This window comes from Zea mays, chromosome 2 (genome assembly GCF_902167145.1).
Source record: "Zea mays cultivar B73 chromosome 2, Zm-B73-REFERENCE-NAM-5.0, whole genome shotgun sequence".
In the NCBI taxonomy this organism is placed as follows: domain Eukaryota; kingdom Viridiplantae; phylum Streptophyta; class Magnoliopsida; order Poales; family Poaceae; genus Zea; species Zea mays.
Genome location: NC_050097.1, coordinates 13513628 through 13521581, shown reverse-complemented (window position 1 = coordinate 13521581; position 7954 = coordinate 13513628).

Sequence of the window (7954 nt, the reverse complement as noted above, 5' to 3'; positions counted from 1 at the left end):
TTGCAAAAACAAAACATGTGGTGCAAGCGTGGTCCAAAATGTTAAAAATGAAGAAACAATCCATGCATATATTGTAAGTATTTATAATGGCTCAATTTCAAGCAACCTTTGCACTTACATTATGCAAACTAGTTCAATTATGCACTTCTATATTTGCTTTGGTTTGTGTTGGCATCAATCACCAAAAAGGGCGAGATTGAAAGGGAATTAGGCTTACACCTAGTCCCTAATTAATTTTGGTGGTTGAATTGCCCAACACAAACAATTGGACTAACTAGTTTGCTCTAGTGTATAAGTTATACAGGTGTCAAAGGTTCACAACAAGCCAATTGAAAAGACCAAAGTTGGGTTCAAAATAGAGAGCTAAAGACATCCCGAAAGGCTCCCTGGTCTAGCGCACCGGACTGTCCGGTGGCGCACCGGACAGTGTCCGGTGCACCAGGGGACTTCGCCCAGAACTCCTCAGCCTCAGAAATTTTCAGAAGCCGGCGCGCTATAAATCACCGGACTGTCCGGTGTACACCGGACAGTGTCCGGTGCTCCAAGAGGACGCGGCTCCGGAACATGACAGCCTCGGGAAACTGCAGCGGCTGCTCCGCTATAATTCACCGGACATGTCCGGTGTACACCGGACTGTCCGGTGCAACTGCGGGGCAATGGCTACTTCGCGCCAACGGTCGCCTGTAACAGCAATTAATGCGCGCCAGAGCGCGCAGGCGTCAGGCATGCCCATGCTGGTGCACCGGACACTCTACAGTACATGTCCGGTGCGCCACCGGACATCCAGGCGGGCCCAGAAGTCAGAACTCCAACGGTCGAATTGCAACGGCTTTGGTGACGTGGCTGGTGCACCGGACATGTCCGGTGTGCACCGGACTGTCCGGTGCACCATACGACAGACAGCCTCCACCAACGGTCATGTTTGGTGGTTGGGGCTATAAATACCCCAACCACCCCACCATTCATTGCATCCAAGTTTTCCAGCTTCCAACCACTATACAAGAGCTAGCATTCATTGCAAAGCACACCAAAAGAGATCAAATCCTCTCCCAACTCCACACAAAGCCTTAGTGACTAGAGAGAGTGATTTATAGTGTTCATTTGAGCTCTTGCGCTTGGATCGCTTCTTTTCTTTCGCATTCTTTCTTGTGATCAAACACTCACTTGTAATTGAGGCAAGAGACACCAATTGTGTGGTGGTCCTTGCGGGAAGTTTGATTCCCAAGTGATTTGAGAAGAGAAGCTCACTCGGTCCGAGGGACCGTTTGAGAGAGGGAAGGGTTGAAAGAGACCCGACCTTTGTGGCCTCCTCAACGGGGAGTAGGTTTGCGAGAACCGAACCTCGGTAAAACAAATCCGCGTGTCACACTCTTCATTTGCTTGCGATTTGTTTTGCACCCTCTCTCGCGGACTCGTTTTTATTTCTAACGCTAACCCGACTTGTAGTTGTGTTTATATTTGTAAATTTCAGTTTCGCCCTATTCACCCCCCTCTAGGCGACTATCAGGGACAATTATAACAGTGTTTTCAATAGCTAGTAGATTTAGTTCGTTTATTTGAATTTCTTCGGAAAATTTAGATTTGAACTGCAAGTCACTCGAAACTTGGATAATCGTGCATGCAAAAATGATACAAATATTATTTAGCACAAGTTACGACCGATTTTAGGAGCGGACCGGAAACTTCGAGCAACATGCTCACTAAACATGGCCGTGAACTTGCCATCCACATGTTTAAAAATTGCATAAAACACAAACAAAGTCAGAAAATCATGAAACTTGTCCACGTGTCATGATATCATATGTAGAGGCTGTGATAAAAAATTGAAAAAGTTTCGAAAAAACTATGACGCACTATGTGTAGAAACCTAAGAGCTCCACATTGAAACTCTATGATTTCATGTGTAGTTCTCTTAGGTTTCTACACATCGTGTCTCACAACTTTCTCCAAATATTCTCAAATTTTTATCACAACCTCTACATATGATATCATGACACGTGGACAAGTTTCATGATTTTCTGAGTTTGTTTGTGTTTTATAAAATTTTTAAACACGTGGTTGGCAAGTTCACGGCCATGTTGAGTGAGCATGGTGCTCGAAGTTTCCAGTCCGCTCCTGAAATCGGTCGTAACTTGTGCTAAATAGCATGGATATGATTTTTGCATGCACGGTTTTCCAAGTTTCAAGTGACTTGCAGTTCAAATGTGATTTTTCGAAGAAATTCAAATAAACGAACTAAATCTACTAGCTATAGAAAACACTTTTCTAATTGTCCCAAAATGGTACATGTAGGTCTATATAGTGTAGGAACAGACCACAAAAAGTTTGGTCAAGAAAATAAAAAAAATAAAAATGTAATTTACCGAGTGTGTAGAAATGACACTCGGCAAAGTAGCCTTTGCCGAGTGTCAGCTGGTTGACGCTCAGCAAAGAATATTTAAATAATCTTTGCCGAGCGTCGCCCAAAAGACACTCGGCAAAGAGGCCTTTGCCGAGTGCCCCCGATCTGGCACTAGGCAAAGTGTATTTTAAAATTTAAAAAAACCTTTACCGAGTGCTAGATCACGGGCACTCGACAAAGCACTCATATATAGCAACTGTTAGTCTTTTCTTTCTCACTCTCTTCTCACGCGCCGCCGCCGTTGCTCTCCAACGCCGCCGCGCCCCTGCCCTCGGCCACGACCTCGCCCACCGCCGCGCCTCGCCCTCGCCCGACCACCGCACCCGCGCCTCGCCCGACCACCGCGCCCCTGCACCTCGCCCGCCGCCGCGCCCTCGCTGGCGCCCGACCACCGCGCCCGCGCCCCTCGCCCTCGCCCGACCGCGCGCGCCCTCCACGCCCTCAGCCGTCGCGCGCCCTCCACGCCGCCACGCCTCGACCGTCGCCGCGCCTCGGCCGCCGCTGCCCCCACGCCGCCGCGCCCTCGACCGTCGCCCGCGCCCCGTCGTCTCGCCCGCGACCAATCCTTCAAGGTGATTTATATGAAATAATTAGGTTTAATACTGAGTCAAATTTATATACGTGTATGATTAGGTTAATATGTAGTCTTGTTGTGTTATCTCTGATGGATTGAATATATATAGATGTGATTGTCGGCCATCGTGCCGTTGAATTATGTGTGGATGTCAGCCATCGTGCTGATACTTTTATTTGCAGGATTTCGAAACTTCCCCGTGTAGGGGAGGTGCTGCCAAAATTTTCTATCGATAGGCTTCTGTTAGAGGATGGAGGACCGTGAGTGGATGTACACGGGCCGTAGAGGAAGGAACGATGTCACCACAGAATGGATTAGAAAGACCGATGATTTCGTGGAACGGACATATGGCGAAGCTGCTAAAGGAGCAAGTCTAGTCCCATGCCCGTGCAACAAATGTGCCAACTGGAAAAGAAAACCAAAGAAGGCCATGGTAGAACATATTTGGAAGATGGATTTATGCTGGGCTATACTCGGTGGATCTTTCATGGTGAAGCACATCATACAAGAGAGGAGGTGCTGAGACAACGCGTCCTTGGGGATAGGGTGACCAAGCAGCAAGCCCAAACCATGTCGTTGACCAGGGACCAGTACCTGCAGGTAAAGTCATGCATGTTTGGTACTAGTACTCCATGCATGAATTTTATTTTATCTTCTGATATGCACTTTATGTGTTTACTTTGTAGATGATTCCAAATTGGTGTGCCACACATCCTCTGTGCTGGGAGCAGATGATGGATAGGTGGTGTTCAACTGAGTGGGACGAGGCGCACAACACTAGCCGGGAATGACGTATGATGATGCAAGGTCCCTCCCACCACCAAGGCAGCCGGAGCCTGGGCCAATATGCAGAAGTATGGGTACGCCCTCTTTTTTATTTAGGTATATAGCACTGGATTAGATATTATTTCTAACTATCTCATTGGTTTTCTTGCAGTCGGCGTCACATGGTGGCCGGCCTTGCTCCACCTTCTCGGCCTATGCTATGGCCCATAAGGGCAAGGCGACGTCCGATGTCACCTACAACCTGGATGACGGGGCCGAGGCCTACACCAACCCCGCCGTCTACAGCCGCCTTCATGACTACACCGGCATGGCGCAGGAGGTCCATGGCCCAGAATATGATCCGAGCACCGAGCCGATCGACCCCGATGTGCTCATGAGGGTCGGAGGAGGCAAGAGACATGGGCGGTACTGGATTGCCGACGGGGCAATCGACTCGTTCTCCACTCCCACTCTGTCTCAGGTGAGAGCAAGGAGCACGGGCTCAAGTCCAGCCATACGACCTCGGCACGACAGCTCACAGCATCGCATACAACAACTCAAGGTTAGTGCTTCTGTAACTCGTCCTTCCTTGAGTTATATACCTTCTCTTTGAGTTACTATAATGTTGGCTTGTAATATTACAGACCCAACTAGAAGAAGATAGGAGGGAACATCAAGAGATGGAGGCGAGGATAATGGCGGAGCGGGCGGCGGCTCATCAGAGGATGGCGGAGATGTTCCAGTACATGCAGAGCCTTGGCGCCGCACAGGGTTTCGCTCCGCCACCTCCATTGTTCCCTGCAGTTGACCCTGCTCAGTTCCATACTCCTGTGAGTATCAAAATTGTAGTTACATGTTGATAATGCATCTGGTATAACACATGCAATCTCTTCTCTGTGCAGGGCCAATCTGGGGCAGCATCCAATAATCCTCATGAAGGGTACAACCCAACGCAGCACCAGACCAACCGCCCACCTCCATGAGAGTTATGTTTTTAGTGTTTAGAACACATAACTTATGTTGAATACTTGTCAGAGCTTGTGAACTTGTGTTGATACTTCTGAACTTCTATTAATACTGTTTGTGTTGAGAACCTCTCAACTTATGTTGAATACTTATGTCAGAATTTGTGTTGATACTGTTTGTGTTGGCTATATATGTCTGTGATGATTTGTGATGTATATATGTGATATCTGTGAAATATCTTTTGTTTGTTTGGATGGAATAGGAAAAACAAATAAAAAAGGTGTGTACTGGTCACTTTGCCGAGTGTTACACTCGGCAAAGCACCTCTTTGCCGAGTGTCAGAACCATAGCACTCGGCAAAGAACCAAGACCTAGGCATCGATATAGGTTCTTTGCCGAGTGTAATGGCTCTGGCACTCAGCAAAGAAACATGTTTTGCCGAGTGCCACACCAAGCACTCGGCAAAGTACCTGACATGGGGACCCCTCTGGCGGCTTCTTTGCCGAGTGCTGTCAGGCAGACTCTCGGCAAAGGTAACTCCTTTGCCGAGTGTCACCTGGGACACTCGGTGAAACGCCGTCTCCGTCACCCGGCGCCGTAACGGCTGCTTTTCTTTGTCGAGTGTTCTCTGGCACTCGGCAAACCACTTTGCTGAGTGCCCGAGAAAAAGTACTCGACAAAGAAGGCTTTGTCGATGCACTGTGTGCCGAGCCCTCTTTGCCGAGTGCGACACTCGGCAAAGCCTTTGCCGAGTGTTTTTAAGGCTTTGTTGAGTGCTTCAGGCACTCGGCAAAGCCGTCGGTTCCGGTAGTGCGTCCAATTAAACACAGCTCAATTTTTGGTATTAATTAAATATCGCCTCACAAATTTCAAAATTAAAATGCAGAGCTTGTGTGCAGAGAAATGAAAAGAAAAACTTTTTAAGACTGGTTTGAGAACTCCATTTCTCCAAGAATAGGGTTGTCAAACTATCCCTATTCTTTCGAAAATAGGGTTGTCATTTTTTCGAACCGAATATGAACGAATTTCCCCTCTATTTCCTAAAATTCTTTGGGAAAATAGGGTTGTCAAACTATCCCTTAAAGGTTATTAGTCGCTTACCCGTGCGTTGCGACGGCTCACAACAATACCCACGTAAATTATCCACCAAAAATATCTCAATATTTTTTATTGATTGTCTCCGCTCTTCGCATAATATTTTTTTATGAACGCACGAGTACCATAGGCAGCAAATCAAAGACCCCCATCCCTCGCCTCCCACACTTCCAAGATTTCATAGAGCATGAGGGGAAGGGAAGAGGCGGACATACTTGTTCGTTGCCGGAGAAGGACACGACGAAGACCTGGGCATCTGAAGGCGACATAGGTAGTATACCTCTAGATATATAGGGAGAGAGCACTCAAGCGGAGAAAGAAGCCCAACTGGAGCAGCTCCAAACCGAGAGGCACCCGCACCATACGTCAATCCAAGAAGGGCGAGAGAATGCGAGTGTCTTCATAGCCCTGAACCCACCAAAGTGACACACCACCACCACCAACTCCATAGCATATGCTGACTGCTGCCACGCTACGAGCCTTGGTTGTCCAATATCTCAGACCTAGACTCCTCATCGCCAAGATGACCTAAGCGTTGCAGGCGCCACCATGTCCTCCTCGACGGCACACACGGAGAAAGGCCAGGAACATGACCGAATCGCGTCGTACCCACATCGACGAGAGTCGGTTGGCTTGCGGCTGCGACCGTGGGCGGGGGCAGTAGGTTGGGGAGAAAAAACAGGACGAAGGGTGGGATGATGAACGGGACGTCCGACGATGGCAAAAACGATGGTGCGCGCATGATGTGAAACGTCCTCATGGACGTGCAATAGCCACTGCGCGGGTCGTGTCGAGGCTGGTGTCGGATGAATATGGGGAGGAGGCGCCTGCTCCTACACCCTCTGCCGAGAATGGGGTGGCGCGGAGGTGGAGGCATGAGGGAGAGAGGAAAGAAGTAGAATGGCGAACGAGGTGGTGACAACTGAGGCGAGAACCATCATTATCGTGCGAAGGTATAGATGGCCAAATGGGCTGTGTCTGGCGAGCCGGCCCGAGGCATGACCCATTTAATAGTGCATAGGCCAACCTGGCACGAGCGCCGTGCGGTGCTTGGGCCGTAGCCTCGGCCTGTAGTGCTAGCCCGACCCGACACCGTTTTTTTTATTTTACAAAAAATCATATAAACATATGTACAATTTATATTCAGCATTATAAACACTTGAGCATGATGTTCTACTGGTTAGACAGCTTTGACCAGTGTCTCCCACCCTTCTTTCATCAGGGTGTGGGTTCAATTTGTAAAAAGATGACGCAGGACCACTGTTGAAACTGGTGCTTTAAGTATAGTAGAGAATTTGAAACTGGTGCCCACGTCTCGTCACCCTGCTAAACTCCTCACAGGACTTTTGGTTAGTAGAACCAAATATTATGTCATCGACATAAATTTAGCAAACAAAGAGATCACCATTGCAAGTCTTTGTGAAAAGAGTGGGATCGGCTTTCCCATCCTTGAAAGCATTAGAAATAAGGAAATCTCTAAGGCATTCATATGAAGCGTCCCGATCCTTTGGGACTCAAATGTGATACAATTACTAGTCCCAGGAGGCTAGTAAACACATTCCTTACTTCAAATAGTACAAAGTTTAGATAAAGGTTATTACAATACCGGGGTACAAGCTCAAGAGAGCCAAAATAAGAAGCGCAGTAGGAAAATATACTAGCCCAAGCCAAAGGCAGAACTGGGTGCAGACACAGCCCTCTCAATCAAGCATAGCAGAAAAGAAGTCCTCGGCTGCTGAAAAACATAAATAAATCTGGGTGAATACACTAGGTATTCCGCAAGCCCACCCCGCTCCCGTAGAGAGAAAGAGACCTATAATATACATGCTTTATTTGGTGGAGTTGAAGTCACTCTTCATTTTCTTAGAGAAAGGCAGTTGATGTAGGTTTTTCCAAAAGACTTAAAAGTAACCAAATACTCAACCACCACTGAGCTTCCCGCTCCCGTGGCCTTATTTTCTTTCTCAACACCCACTTACCCACACATTTCCCTGTTCGTGGAACTCATAAAAAAATCTCTAATTGTCATACCATACCAGACTCGTCCATACTAGTGGACACGGACTATTCGAATAGGTTTCAACTCTGCGCAGAGGGGTACACTTTACCCACTAGTCCGGTTTCTGTGATCTCACCGTCGCGAGACCCGAATG